Raw genomic sequence first — 16,710 nt, 5'->3', positions numbered from 1 at the left:
CATTAAAGTGTTTTCATTTGGTAATACAAACTGTCTCCTAATAGCAACGGCATATAATTCACTGAAATAAATGTTAAGGTATTATAGTTCTAGATAAGCAAATAGATACTTCTATTCTAAAAAGCAGCAAGAAAGACGGCCATTGAAAAAGTACTTAACAATTTTAAAGCATTTTTCCGGATTTAAAATTGAGAAGAAATAAGTAATTTATTTCATCAGACCTGTCACCAAATCATTATACTCTTTGCAAAATAGATATCTTCTTACGTCATGTTACTGTTATTGTTCTGATATTGTTCTAGGAAATGACTCTATGTTATTTGGCAAATAAGTTATGTCTGACATTTCTAGTTTAAACATTAAGGATAAAGACATTTGAAAATAATTAACAAGATTAAAAAAAAAAGAACTTCTACATAACATGAATTCCACCTAGTTTGAATATCTGAGGGACAGTCAGATGACATAATATACTACCAAGCTCAATGCCACATTTTTGTAAAGCAGTCTAATAATGCTACAGAAGAACATTTTAATGGAGTCTATGAGTAACGAGCATTCCAGAATTCTAACTACAAAATTAATTTATAACGAGGACTTCTGCCATCTCATATACTGAAATTCTCTTGTTTACCATGTAAACGTAATTTGATGAACTACAAACACAGGAGACGGCATATTAGGCATAATATATAAATTAGACTAAGGTTCACTTTAACTAATCCTTCATTCCTGTGAAATAGAAACAGTTCAACACTAATAATTACTACAGATTTTCTATTGAGCACTAACTGTATGAGACACGGTGTTAAGAACTTTGCTTCATTTCATTTAATTCCCTCAACAACGCTAACAGATAGATACGTTTATTATACTTTCATCCCGATTTATAGACGAAGAAACCAAAACAGTGGTAAGGAAACTTAGAACTGTCCGTGCCCAAAGTTCGTGCTCTTAGCTAGAATACATCTTAAAACTTTATCTGACCTAACTACATAAGGAATACTTTAACACACGGAACTAAAATGTATGTTAACAGTTTCAAAAGTGATAGGACAAAAATTTTAATCTATGGCAAAAAAAAAAATCAATAAATAAAAACAATTTAAGTTTCTAAGCATAAGGATTTGCTTAACTGAACTGTATGTGATGCACTCCCTTGAGCTAGTATGCAGTAATTAAAGTGCTGCTCATGAAGCAAAAAATTACCAAAAAATATGTAAAATTGAAAAAAAAATCAGGAAATTAATTTACACCAGTGACATTTTAAAACCAAACAGTCTATCCAGAAAAAAGATTAAGGAGACACTACAGAATTTAACAGTGATTATCTGAGGATAAGTATGTATTAACCTTTGGCCTCTCCTTTTCTTCTTTCTCACAAATTTACCGTAATATATCCTACTACCATTTTAGATTGAATAATCAAACTATTTTTAAAAGAGCTAGTAGGCTAAGTCTCTAAGCAGCAGAAAAGACCAACGAAAATGCAAAACGAAGAGGGAGAAGTACAAACAATGACTGACAATGAAAACATGTCTCATAAAAGTTGATGTCAGCTATTTATTTATGTATGATCACAATGGTTTCTCTTCCAGAGTAATGTGTTTGTTACGGTTTCAACTTTTCCCTAAATATTATTTTTGGAAACATAAAGGTTTTTTGTTTTTGTTTTAAACTTTAGAGAACATTACTTTCATGTTAACTTAAGAGGACATGGAAGTTTCAAGGAGGAGGGTGCAAGCTTCTCACAAGGAGAAACAGGAAAGAAAATAGGAAATACAAGGGCAAACTCACCTAAAGCACTGTCAAAGAGGAATATTTTCTTAGTCACAACATTGGAGACTATACACAGAATGCAAACATAAACAAAAAAATTTAAGAAGAAAATGAGAAGTGGAATATGAGGTGTAGTCAAGCTGTATTAAGAAGATTTTACATGCACACATACACATAAACAATATTTAATAAGGATGAACAAAAAACCTTCAGAAATAACATGACGAAGTCCATCTCTATTGTTTTTATGAGACTGCATACAATTTTCAAATAAACCAAGAAAAAAGGCTGGAAAACTAGAATACTCTAGAAATAGTCTCACCCTAACAGGGTAAATTCTTGAACGTAGAGCTTTATAAAGTGCTAAATTGTGCATAGCTAAATACATGCAGCTTAGCACGATACTGCTGTCAGCAGTAATCGTGAATTCTTTTCCAAATGCGGTGCACTAGCACTTGAGAACACTCATGACAGCGCGGAAGTCCGCGCAGCACACAGCCCAAACGACGTCCTCTTCCAGCCTAACCAGTCTTCCCAGCGGCGTGCCTGCTGCTGGTACTATGAATCAGGGCGGGAAAAAGTGGATTTCCTAATGTATGGGTCAACTCGGACAGTAATTTTCAGCCACAAATGGCAAGGCTGCTGGGAGATATTCACTGACTGTATATAGGGTCCTACTAAACACTGAAACAAGTTAAAGAAAACAGTATGCTGTTCAGTAATAATATAGAAGCCTTATTTTTATCAGATAAAAAATATTTCCAAAAACATGTGTTTTTCTTGGGTTTCTTTATATTTGCTTGCTGTTTCTGTAGCAAGCACACCACCAGTGACGCTTATCAGTGGTTGCAGAATGAATTAATAAACTGTCAGACTGTTCCTTGAGAGAAGAAACTGTAACTTCCCCCCTTGCAGCCCTAGCACGTCAGAGACCACCATTTAATGTATGTTACATCAATAAACAATAATAAACCAGTTAGGTCAAAATGCATCCACTGACAATGATGGTAATATAACAGCTACCCATTGTTTTCTTTAAAATACACACATGTCTACACACTCATACATGACCATAACACACAGGCACAAATAAACTCACTCTGGGAGGTTTCTAGCAGTTTTGGCAGAAATAAATTATCTGAACTGATGCAGAACGAAATGTCTTTCAAAGGAGTTTTTACCCTATGCTTCACAGAAGCATAAATTAATATGTGACTTCCTGAATCAGTGACAATTAGTTAAGAAATGGTTATTAGAAGTCTACAAAATTATCAGCAAAGAAGAGCAAAAAGCAATGTTTAGGTCTTAAAGTCAGAGTATCTAAAATGAAATTTAAAAATCAATTTCATGGACAATACTGTCAAAATAGATTTAGGTACAAGACCTCTGTACTAAAAACTAGGAAACACGGCTGAGAGAAACGAAGGAAAGCCTCCACAAATGGAGAGCTACACGGATGGGCTGGGATTAAGATGTCAGTTCACTCCACATTAATCTATAGATTGAACACATTCCCAATCATACTCATGCTAGTTCTTAAAAAAAAAAAAAAAGCTGATTCTAAAATAGAAATGAAAATGCAAAGGACCTAGAACATCCACAGCAACACTGTAAAAGGAGAACAAAGTTGGGTGACTTACTCTACCTGATTTCAAGACTAACTGTAAAGCTACCGAAATCAGGGCAGTGTAGTGTGGGCATAGGATAAAGAAACAGATGAATGGAACATAACTCAGAGAGCCCAGGAACAGATAGATCCACACTTAAATGACCACTGGGTTTTAGACAAAGGTGCCAAAGCAATCCAATGGGGAAAGGGCGACTTTTTAACAAATAGTGTTGAAACAACCAGAAATCCACATGAAAAAAGATGAACCTCAACCCCTATCTCATACTAGACACAAAAGATAATTTGAAGTGTATCAAAGACATAAATGTAAATTCAAACCTATAAAGCCTTTGGAAGAACATAAAGGTAGGCACAAGTTTCTTAGGATACAGAAAGCAATGATCATAATAAAACGGATAAATTAAGACTATATCAAAAATTAAAACTTTTGCTTATCAAAAGAAACTTTAAGAAAATGAACCAGGGAAGTCACGGACTGGGAGAACATTATTTGCAAAACATGTTACTTGACAAGTATCAAGGACAAAAACTCCAATAATTTCATGATAAACAGACAGACAACCCAATTTAAAAATGGGCAAAAGTGTTTTGGGCAAAAGTACTGTATGGTTTTAAGAAATCTTCAGAATCAGATCTGAGGGGGACTGACTAATCTAGAGTGCTGCTGGCCAGGAAAGGGGGGCGATGGATTGGGGTTGAAGGAACAGGAGAAGCAGGAGCACAGACAATTTGTTCTCACACTAAGACTCTCCCAAATAAATACTGACTTCTAGGTTGATGACAGACTACAGACGTCTTTAAGGAGAGGTGTACAGATGCCTGCAATTTTGGGGGAAAAACACACTGATGGTTAGACTGATGGTTAGAGGGAGAGAGATGATTGATTGTACACGAGATAAAACAAGCATGGTGAAATAGTAATGGCAGAACCCAGGTTGTGTATCTAGGAATGCTGACTGTAAAATGCGTTTAGTTTCACCACATGAAATATTGTAAAAAGTTGGAAAAATGGGCAAAAGGTTTGAAAAAAACCTTTCACAGAAACAACCAATAAGTACAGTCAAAAGTGCTTATTGGTTGATATTTAACATCAACCAATGGTATTTAATAAACATCATTAAATATCACAGAAATGCAAACTCAGACCACAAGGAGATAGCACTGCATACCAACTGAAATGCTTAAAATGAAAAAGACTAACTGCCAAATGTTGAAAATGTGGCACAATTAGAATACTTTTGGGGAGTGGGGGTGTAAAATAGTACAGCCCCTTTTGAAAAAGGTCTGCAGCTTTTTATAAAACTAAACACCCAGCAGCTCTTCTCCCACATATATACCTAAAGAAATAAGTACTTGTGCGGTATATTCATAGCAACTTTACTCGCACTAGCCCCAAACTGAAACAATCCACGTGTCCACTAAAAGGAAAACGGATAAACAAACCGCGATGTACTCATACAGTGGAGTACAACTAAGGGAAAAAAAAAAAAAAGGAGGAGGTATGACACATACAACGAATCTCAGAAACAAGCTGAGTTCAACAAGCCACTTACACAAAAGAGCACACAACACTGTATAATTCTACTGACATAAAACTCCAAAAAAGATAACCCTAATCTGTGGTGAACAAAACCAGAACAGTGGTTATCTCTGAGGGTTTGAGGTGAAGACTGACTGGGAGAGGTCTGAAGAAACTTTCTGGGGTGACAGCAATGGTGCATATCTTGATTGACAAGGCTGTGGGATACATATGTATATACAAAAACTCAGCTGACGGTGTACTTTAAATCGGCCCATTTCATTACACACACATATATTTTGCCTTACAAAATGTAAACCACTATTGAATTTTATACAATGATGCTCATTCTGCAGGGTTTAGAGGTAAAATGTACAGATGTCCACAACTTTTTTGGAAGTACGACAAAAACTTAATGGATTGATAAGTGGACAGAGGACGTATTCATAATAAATTATAGAAAACTGTTACTTACAAAATCTAGGTGTATGGGTATTTAGTGTACAATGCTTTCAACCTTTCAGTACAGTTGAATTTTTCCAAAATAAGATGTTGGCAAAAAAACAAATTAAGAAACCCAGGGTATCCTTTAATTTTTGTAACAAGAGAATCATCCTATTTTTGCAAGAAGACTGACATGTACACTTGCAAACAGCTGCTCTGTTTTGCACAGAAAGCAAATATGACCACAGTTTCTTCCTTCAAAGTTATTATGTTCTATTTCTTACTTCAACTCCAGGGAAGGAAGGGGGAAATAGAAACATACGGCTTTAACTGCAGCAAAACTATGCCTCTTGTCATTTCAAGTAAAACATTCAGAGAAGGTTAAATTACAACATAGTATCTGGAGAACAAGGAATGCTAAATATTTTATATAACAAAGTGTCCCAACACTGAGGAGATATGACATAATGGTAATCACAGATTCGGGCTTGACACGCAAGGCAAAGACGCTTTTATGGTTTAGAATGACCAACTGACAATGACATGCTCCGACTCATCCAGCTGGATGAAAGCCGTTTATGGTACAGCACGACAAGTAGGAGCGCAGGGAGCTGGTGCCACCGAACAAAGCTGTGGGAGTGCGAAGGGAGAAGGGAAGGCCAGAGAACCTGCGCAGGAAGGCAGGGACCGTGTACGAGGGAGGATACAGAATCCCCAGAGTGAAGAGTGTGGACCTCGGACTCAGCAAGGCTGGAGCACAGGTGCGAATGGCACAAGAGGAGACCGGACAGCCAGGCGAGGGGCAGGAAAAGGTCCCTAAGGGCTTTGGGCCTCAGGGGGCAAGGGGACCACACCTCCACATGCGCAGTAGAAAGGTCCCAGCAGCTGTGTGGAGTGGAGGAGGGTCAGACTCAAGCGGAACAGACCAGTGAGCAGTCTATTGCAATCCTCCATGACGGCAAAGTTGGGAGGCGGAGGAGCAGATCAGAAAGCAATCCCTGTCGTTTCCCGGATAATCTTCACATTAACCATGAGATCTGTCCTCAGTTGGCAGTGCTGACTCAACGTTAGAGCGACACAGCAAGCAATTACACCATCGAACTTACAGCCTCCTAATACCACATACACCCCCATGTTAAAGAAAACTCGGTCTTGGGACAAAAGGTCGGTAATTCAGCATGAAAACTACATTTCCAGGAGCAAAGAGAGCATCAATCGTCTGACCTTTTTTAGTTTGGAAAGAAGTGCTAAAATCTCAAACCTGAAACTTGAAAAGAAAGACGTAATTCGAAATACCATTTTTCTTTGTCTTCTGTTTGTCTCTTTTCTTCTTTATACAGAGTCAACCCTAAACCCCAATTAAAAACCATTTTACTCTAAGAACAGGAAAAATGCTCATAATTGATCATCAGCTTTGGCGGAGCCACAAAGATCTGGGTTCAGATAAATCCCGATCTGCCACCTGCAGCCATGTAACTTTGGGTAAGCTTGCAAATCTCTCGAAGCTTCACTTCTATTAGTTCCTTATTTGTAAAACAGGATTGCTGGGAGGATTAATGGGGTCATGCACGAGAAGCATCCAGTGCAGTGCCCACCGCAGAAGCAGCCATCAATACACACAGGTACCCATTTCACTCTTCCTAGTGCCTCTGTTTCCTAGTGAAAATAACTAAGAGAAAAAAGGATAAAGGTTTGTTCTTTCAAGTGCAATAAAAACACGTGAGCTATTTGGGAAAATGGTTTTTGCTTGGCCTTTATCATTCGATGAACAACATTACTTAAAAGTAAATACCCTATTTAATAAAAATGGAGCCTGGGCTTAGAGCTAGTGTAAACTGATAGATGATGCTAAAATATTGGGAAATGTGTTGACAGAAGTCAAATAACTGATTGTGCCTACAAAAAAAGTGGCAATTCCTTCCTTGTAATTCTGTTGTAAACCTAAAAATGCTCTGAAAAAAACTGAAGTCTTTTTTTTAAAAAGTAGGGGAAATGTTTTAGATGAGAAGAAATTAAGGCATATGACAACTAAATGCATTAGTGATGCTTCATTAGATCCTGCTTTAAAAAACTAATAAAGAGCATTACTGAGAAAAGTGGTGAAATGTGAATATGGGCTGTGTGTTTCATATGTGACCGTACTGATGCTAGTGTTTTGAGAATGACAACCGTTTTGGGGTGTGCAGAGGGTTTATTTATTCTTAGAAGATACATGCTAACCTAGTTAGGCACGCCTGCAACTTGCTTGTAAACGGTTCTTAAGTAAAAGGTTAATAAATTGCTCTAAGTTCAGGAGTTAAAAAGTGAAAAGAGTGTTTCTCTATTACAGGAAATTAGAAGAGAAAAATATCTATTTATGTTTTTCTATAGAAAAGATACAACTGATTTATGGAACAAGTAAAAGTAGGTTTGTGTTTTAGTCTTTAAATGTCAAATACTTTATTAAGAAATAAACTGCCATTAAAAGGATGATCTATTATTAGGCTCTACATTTTACTAGCAAATCTGAAAATATATTTGTTTAAAAGGTTAAAAAGAACAAAATGACTATTTGAACATCTTCCACTAGAGGAATTTAACAAATACCTTCATTCATTTAGCTGAGTACCTTCAAAAGGACTAAGTTAGAATGAAGAGAGAAACAAAAGTGACTTGAGTTCGCTGTAATTCTTCCTAGCATGGTAGTATCTGCAAGGTGTGCAAAGTAACATGTGACATGAGAAGAGAATATTGAACATGCCTCTGAGTTTTTCTTTTTTGTATGAATGTCCACATAAATAAACTTCACACAGCACCCATTGTAGAGGGTGGTGAAACTTAAACCAACAGGAGGCAATCCTGACAGATTCGATGAGGTTGGAGGCCACCGTAAAATATCTTTTTCTTCAACAGGCTTTCAAAGTAAAATGATTCTGCTCAAGTAAAATCTTAACATTTAAAATTGTAGCTTTGTATGTGGCCATATTTATATCTTTTTTAACTACTTTCTTTATATAAACGTTAACAGCAATGATCTATCTTAAAATACCTTTGCTTGAACTTTCTTCTAAATAAAATTTACCTTTCCTATTGTAATAGTATTCTTTATAACCTTAGAGTCAGCCATAACTGTAAAATTTTTTCCTTTGTAGCAGCTTGTCCTTGTATTATTTAACCTCTCTGACCCTCAGTTTATAGGTCTTATAAAGTAGAAACAATTAAGACCTACTACCTCATAAGGGAAAATGCCTTTCCCTATTCAGGGGAGAAAACCTCTCTTTACTGGCAGAATTCAGTACTTTACATTCGTTCTTTACCAGTTTGGGTTCTAGGCCAACTGTGACGGCAATAGGTAGAAACACGTGGCAAAAACCTAACACAGTGCCTCGTTTGTAGGTGATTTAAAAAAAAATCTATGTATCGATTGGTTATATCATAGAAGGGAGTGAGAAAAACAGTGGTTTGTTTTTGTAAGAAGACACAGGGTAACTAAGAAAGTCAGTCCCCCCTTATCTGTGGGGGATACATTCAAGACCCCCAGTGGACACGTGAAAGCACAGATAGTACTAAACCCTATATATACCACGTTTTCTCCTAGACATACATACACACATATGATAAAGTTTATTAAAAAGGCACAGTAAGAGATTAACAATAATGAAAAATCAAATACAGCAATTACAACATTATACTGTAATGAAAGTTATGTGAATGTGGTCTCTCTCAAAAAATCTTATTACACTGTACTCACCCTTCTTCTTGTGACGGTGTGAGACGATACAATGCCTACGTGATGAGAGGAAGTGATGTGAATGACGCAGCCATTGTGACGTGGTGTTGGGCTGGCTACTTGTAAGGGTCACGGGAGATACTGCAAAAGTCGATCAGATAACTGAGATGGCCGCTAAGTGACTAACGGGTGGCTGCACTGGACAAAGGATGATTCGCATCTCTGGTGGGAAAGAGCGCGACTCACAAGGTTTCCTCATGCACTTCAGAATGGCATGCAAGAAATTTGAGAATTGTTTATTTCTGGAATTTTCTGTTTAATATTTTCGAGCCATGGTTGACCAGGTATTAGGTTGGTGGAAAAGTAACTGCGGTTTATAGGTTAAAAAATGGCCAAAACTGCAATTGCTTTTGCACCAACCTAATAACTACGACTGTGTAAAGCGAAACCACAGATAAAGGAAGACTCCTGTATGTGTGTAAGGTGTTTAATTTACACAATTATAGTCCTTAAAAAGGCAAAGGTCGGGAACAGCACCTTATAAAAAGTGCACAGCTTAAAAATAAAAATTCTATTGGAAAGTTTCTGCATTAGCATATTTAAAACACTTAACACATTAATTCAAATAATTATGTTTTCAAACACTAGGGCCAATAAAACACAATAGTACACATGGAACTTGCCTGGTAAAAAAACAAACATAATATATTCTCAAATGTACAGAATCAGTACATATTGACGATTTTAATTTTCAAAAACTTGTTCAGGCCTTTTAATTTCCATTTATTTAACAGTGTCGTATGTATTTGGTGTCTATCTGCCATTATCAACAGGTCAGCTGCGAGAACAACCCGGCAGCTCTTTCATGGAGCTGCCTACCAGCTCCACACTCTCCTTCTTCTGGCCCTCTGGGGCCAGCTGTGACACCTAAGCCTCACTCACCCTGACCACTATGAGGGACTCCCATCTGTTCTTTGCCTCCTAACCCACTCGGGCCTCTCAGTGACCGAGAGAGCCACACAAGGGCACAGGTGGACAGCAGAGTGACCGTGTCAGCCGGGATGGGAGCCCTCAACCTCTGAGCCCCAAGGTAAAGCACCAAGTACAGACTGTGGGGAAGCAGACCACAGAGATTTTGGTCAAATTGTACTCCTATGATTCCCAAAGAAACTCCGTGATATTCTACTTTACTTGCATTATACCGCACAAAAGTGTTTCCCAACACACTCCTTTTAAAGCTGTTCTGCAGCAGAGGGGATCTGCGACGCGTTGTGCAGGTACACCCTGACATGTATGTAGCTGGTTCTAAGTAGAATCCCCCCAATATCATAATATAATCATCAGGTACCAAATAACGCTGACAGTCCTCGTTATATAATGTGGCATGTTTTCAAATGCCATTTGATGTACAGTACTGTATGTGCATTATGAAAAACGCAAAGTATAGAAAAGAAAGCAGGTGGAGTGGTGTATGTAACTGCCAAAAATAATTTGACAGAATTCATTCCAGGGCATTTTTCCCCTATATCGAGGCTTTCTGTTTTGGAGGAAGGAAGAGGTAGTTGATGGGAGGATTAAAGAGGACGGTGACACTCGTGATAAATCTACAGTGTTCCTCCTTGCTTTCTCACTTAATATAACCTATGTATTCTTGACACGAAAATCCCCATTAATACACATGTGAGAAGAAAAATATAATCCTTAGTTATCTCTTCTAAAGGCTGGCTCTTTTGCCAAGTTGAATCAAATTCAAATACTGAGGCAAAAAGAATTTTCTTAGATTCAGCATTTCTGTAAAGAGAAAGCAATATCTAAGAAGTCCTTTGTGGATGAAGAATGGATTCTGCTAACCAGTGAAAGCCTTCCTTCTTGAGGAGCCCCCGTCCAAAGGATGACGTCCTGAACCAACTTCCTAACGAGCCATTGGCTCCTGGAGATCCAAGGGACCCTCCCGGAGTCTCTTTTATGATCGTCTTGCTGACTGTTCCGTGCCAACAGCAAAAGGTGGAAAGCTACTTGCCACGAAAACCAACCATAACCAACAGCCTCAGTCTTTCACCAAGATTTTGGTTTCATTCACTCACTCATCAAAAAGCCAGGAGCAAGCTGGGGTGCTCAGTAAGGTCTAAGTGTTTGGGCAGATCCAAAAATAAAATGACAGTGCTGCTGTAGTCTAGTCAGAAAGCTAAGTTACATGTATTGAGAGAGGAAACATGGTTCAGTGGAAAAGCACAGTCCTCGTGTTAAAATCCCAATGCCAGACTCCCGCTTTCAGCTATGATGGACTACCAAGAACTGTATTTAACCTCTCACAGTAAGAAACTAGAAGACTGGACGGAGTGCGTGAAACAATTGCTTTGGGAAACAGGCAAAGCAGGATTGACCCCTAACAGAAGGAAAACAAATGAGATAAGCCTTACAGCGCCCTAGCTTTCTGCCTGGAGGCAATTTCCAGACTGTGAGTGGTGGGGGAGGGTGGGTAGGTAATTCAGACAGAGCTCCTTAGGCTAGCTGAGCTGTCAGGCTGAATTGAGGAGACATAGACTGGAGAGAGAGCGAGAGAGCGTGGGAGGCTAAGGCAGCAGGAAGCTGCAGGGCAAACTGCTGAAAAGGAGAGTCCGATGCTGAAAAACAGCCCTAGAAATCTACATAAGGGTGCCTTTGAGACTTTGCTGAGTACTAAGCTATATGTGCATAGCGTGAAATTTCACAAGGCTGGGCAAGAAATGCAATGTGAGCTAAACAATACCCAAAGCACACCCAAAGCTCGGGATGTTCAAGCTCCAACCAGCCCCAGTGAAAAGCCCTCCCCGGGGCATTTATCAGGCCATTCAGCAGAAATTCCAAAGGGGGTCAGCCCCTAGGAGTTCAAGCACCATCCCCAGCATGAATGCTACCCTACATCTTTCCTAAGGAGCTTAGAAAAGGCCTTGAGTGTGAGCCAAAAGTCCAACATTCTTACTAAACCAAAGCCCAACACTCTTTAAAGGAAGACAACGAAAACAAAATCCAGCCACCCAGCAACGCAACATTCACAACGTTACATCAAGAAAATAAATAAATAATTAGGCAGACTACTTGCTAAGAGGCAGGAAAATGGGAAAATGTCTCTTTTATAGAAGAAAAAACTGTCAATAAAAGCAGACCCAGAAATGACAGAAAAAAGGGAACTACTAACAGGTGTTCTAACTATGTACAAATATTTAAAGGAAAACATGACAATATGGCAACGAGAAATGGACAATGCAGGAGAAAAGAAGTGAAGCTTGCAGAAATAAAAATTATACATACTATCTAAGATAAACATTTTATTAGATGGGAGCAGCAGCATATTAGACCTGCATTAGGAAAGATCAGTGAACACTTGAAAATAAAAAGTATAGCTAATTAAGATGTAAAAATAATGAAACACTAAAAAAGGAATTAAATTTTTTAAAAAGGCAAGAAAGAGGAATAGAGGAAGAGAGAAGAGACTGGACAAATATACATCAAAATGACAGATTTAAACTCAATTATGGTAGGTCAGGCCTAAGAGTCCCCAGTGATTCCTGCCTTCTGGTATTTATACAGCCTTTCCCCTTCAGTGATTTGTTGCTAATCAATAAAATTAGGCACTGTTGAGGAAATGTTGCAAAAATTTCTCACTTTGTCTTGCTAGCAGGCTTCTCTCTTACTGGCTTTGCTAAATTAAAGTAAGCTGTCATATTGGAGAGGCCCATGTGGCCTCCAAGGAACTAAGGGTCCAACAAGCGCGAAAGAGACTGAATCTCACCAAGAACAATGTAACTAAGTTTGGAAGTGGATCCTTCCCCAGTTGCACCTTCAGATGAAACCCCAGAATTGGCTGACACCCAAACGCAGGCTTGTGAGAGACCTTAAGGTACCCAGCTCAGCTGTGCCTGAATATCTGACCCACAGAAACTGTAAGATGATAAATGTGCCCTGTGTTAAGCTGCTACAGTATAATTTGTTACACAGCAATAGATAATTTGTTACCAATATATCAATAATTATCTTAAATGTGAACACATTGTAACTGAAAGACAGAGATTGTCATACTAAATTAAAAAAAAAGAAAGACCCAGCTCTATGCTGTCCAAAAGAAACGTACTTTACATGTAAAGGTACAGATGGGTTAAAAGTCAAAGCTGGGAAAAGATACATCATGCAATGCTCAACATAAGAAATTCAGAGGGGCTATCTTAATATGAAACAAAGAAGACTTGAGGAGAAGAATCATTACCAAGGATGGAAGGACACTTCATAATGTAAAGGGATCAATTCAGCAAGAACACGTAACAGCGTCTCAAAATACATGAAGGAAAAACAAAACTGAAATGAGAAACAAACAAATCTACAACAGTAGTTTGGAGTTTTCAACATACCTGTCTGAGTCACTGACAGAACAAATAAGATCAGTAAGGATATGTAAGACTTGAACAACCTTTATAAAATAACTGGACCTAACTTACATTTATCTAACATTCCCCCCCTCAAGATACATGAAACATTCATGGTCATTTAAGAAATGTATACATTTTCATGAGAGAGTACACCTTGAATAGTTTCAGTGCAATAGGTGAAGGAAATGAAAGCCAAAGTACACTTGACCCTTGAACAACGGGGGGTGGGGGTGGGGTTAGGGACGCTGACTCCTGTGCGTTGAAAATCATGTATAACTTAGGTTGGCCCTTTGCATTTGTGGATTCCCAAGCGAGGATCGAAAACACTGTTTTCAGTCCACAGCTGGTTGAGTCCACAGATGCGAAACCTGGGGATACAGAGGGCCGAGTGCATATTTACTGGAAACGATCCATGTACAGTGGACCCGCACAGCTCTGAAATTCACAGTTTAGGACTAAGTTCGTGGATTTCTTTAAATTTCCATTTGTTTAGTCCTAACTTGATCTGATTTGTATAAGTTTAAATTCCCTTATCTGGAAAATTCTCCAAATTATACTATTTAGGTGTCCAGATAAAATCTTCAACTTTTTGAAGGAAGCTTTTTGTTTCTGTTGCAGGTTCAGAAAGCATTCAGCAATCAGCCGGGTAGCGACTCTACTTCTGTGCACAAATAAACAAGCACATAATTATGCAGCCAGAGATTTCACTGGTTTATCAGCAAGTTGTTATTTAACCAAATTCCATTTCTTTGAAAAATGAAGGGACTATCTAACAGAAACAGATAGTAAGAGATAGAAAAGTAAATGTTAGGAAAATATAGTATTAGAAAGTTAATACTTTCTCATACCAAGAGCACGACTAGTTAAATATCACTTTGTTATTCTTGGCCTGAGAAAAACAGTAACATAAACATATATATCTTTTTCATCATGTGTATTTTATACAGCAATCAAGAGCCGCACAATTCCTTAGTACATTCAATAATTATCTGTGACCAATTACTGTGCAACTTACTACATCATATTTGTTTCCATTTGATTTTACTAAGAGACCTCTGACATATCCTGGGTTCCTGACAGGTTATTAGAATATGATAAAACAAATTTTATTTTTAGTACTAATTTTAAGAGGCTTGGTTGAGATCGTACGTCAATTTATTTGCCTGTGTCCCATTTTTAAATTTGTTCAAAATATGTTACCGTCCTACAACAGAATGAGGTATCAAATCATAAGAAAGTTTTGGTTGTGTAGAATTCTTTAATAGCTAAAACTTTATACATTCATCCAAAAGATTAACTCATTGAAAAGAAACACGTAAAGAAGAAAACAAACCACACAGAATCTCCCAATAAACCTGACCCTTCAAACGAGGAATGCTGCTCACCTCTGGAATGTCACACATGCCACGCACAGACTTCAGATTGTGACAACCCTGAGGCTGCAGAACTAAAGGCCAACCGTAAACCAAGTAAGGCCTAATGACCCATTTCCTAAGCTGTCCAGGCTCCAAATCTCTTGGGTTCTGCCCTTCTCATTTATTTTTAGGAGTATATTCTTTTTTTAAAAAAAAGAAATGCATAATAATACACAGTAAAATATTTTAAGAGGATTCAGATGAATTGAAAAACAATTTATAGACCCGCCCCCAGCCACGGTCATCTTACAGCGCCCTCTACACAGCTGCCTTCGCAGCAAGATTTCATAGGAGACTCTACGACTCTAAAATTGTCTGTTTTCACATATTCCAAAGGTCATTCATTGGGAAACAAGTTAAGCACACACATATTTTAACATATGCATATTTTTTAAAAGATCATTTCTGAATTTAGTCAATTTCTTTGTTAAATAACTAGGTTAATAATGAGAAAAATTTAATTTAAAGAGATGGTTATGACATAGATTTCCTGGAAGCAAAAAGAAATTTACATGACAACTCAGAGCAAGAAATCTCTTTCAACCTAACAAATCACCGTTTTATTACTTCAAAATACCAACCGTCTTCTGTATAGTACTTATCATATACATCAAACGCCTTGAAAGAGTCTCAGCAACAGTATCTATGATCTTAATCTCTTCAGACCGAGGACATGAGAAGAAGAAAAATCTATAAATCAGTCCTTGGTGACAGAGGGGCTGTGTAGGAGTTTACCACATGGAATGACCCTGCTGGGATTCCTTCCAGCAGCCTGTGAAAATGTCAGAACGGAGTCTGTTTCGGAGGTCACAGTCCCTAGGGAGCTCTGAGTTTGGGCCTGTTTGTCTTTTCACATGCTTTAATATTTGAAAACCATTCCTTGCAGACACTGACTGATGCCCAGGGAATGCAAGGATTGTGGGAACGGGCAGTACCAACACGAGGGACAAACTCCATGGGAAATCAGTGCCTACTTCACTTGCCCTCTCAGCTCTCATCAGGTAAGTTGCTCTTCAAATGTTACGAAGGCACATGGCGAGACATGAAGAAACTGCATGTCACTTTGACATCTTTAAAAAGAAATACTTGGGGAAAATGGGGGGCATTGAATAATGGGGCTATTGAAAGAAACACCAAGTTGTAAAACACCGTGGTGGAACCCTGAAAAGTGATAATCACTTAGCATGACTGAAATACTGCCTTCTCAAAAGATGTACATTCATAACGAATATTAATGTTCTGAGTGTGCCAATTAGATGCTGACACTGTTGTAAATACTTGACTTAAATGATCTCATTTATATCCTCATCGCAACCCTAGGAAGCAGGAACTAGCAGGACCCCCGTTTTGCGGATGAGGAAATTGAGGCAAAGGGAAGATGAGCGAATTTGTTCAAGTTCACATGACTGGTGACGCTGTGGCCAGTGGCCAGGATCTGCACACACACGGCGTCTCCTGTGCCGGTGGCCCTGACCACTGGCAGGTACGTTTACATCAGGCATGCAAGGCCGGCTAACAGCAACGTGTACTGAGCACTTAGGACACGCCGTTACTGTGAACGCTTCATTCCATTCATGCCGCCCAGAAACCTCTGGGTACATCTAACGTGATTCCCATTTACAGAGGAGAGACAGGCTTCACCTGGCCTGCCATGGCCCATCTCGTGCAATGGAGCGGCTCTAGGCTTCACTCAGCAGCCATCCTTCTGTAAAACTAGCTTCCTCTTCCTCTCAGTTATCTGCAAGAATCGTCTCTAAATTAATTTTCTGTATACAGTTGGGGGAATGACTTTCAAAGATCGGTGTTTATGA

At 38.4% G+C, this 16,710-nt stretch overlaps 1 protein-coding gene across 4 annotated transcripts in view; it reads right to left on the bottom strand.

The window, feature by feature from the left end:
• Positions 1–16,710, bottom strand: part of MRTFB (myocardin related transcription factor B) — a 168,302-nt gene that overhangs the window by 80,615 nt on the left and 70,977 nt on the right. The window lies entirely within an intron of this gene.

The sequence above is a fragment of the Rhinolophus ferrumequinum genome (genome assembly GCF_004115265.2).
Source record: "Rhinolophus ferrumequinum isolate MPI-CBG mRhiFer1 chromosome 15 unlocalized genomic scaffold, mRhiFer1_v1.p scaffold_54_arrow_ctg1_1, whole genome shotgun sequence".
NCBI classification, from domain to species: domain Eukaryota; kingdom Metazoa; phylum Chordata; class Mammalia; order Chiroptera; family Rhinolophidae; genus Rhinolophus; species Rhinolophus ferrumequinum.
This window is presented reverse-complemented; position numbering and strand designations above follow the sequence as displayed.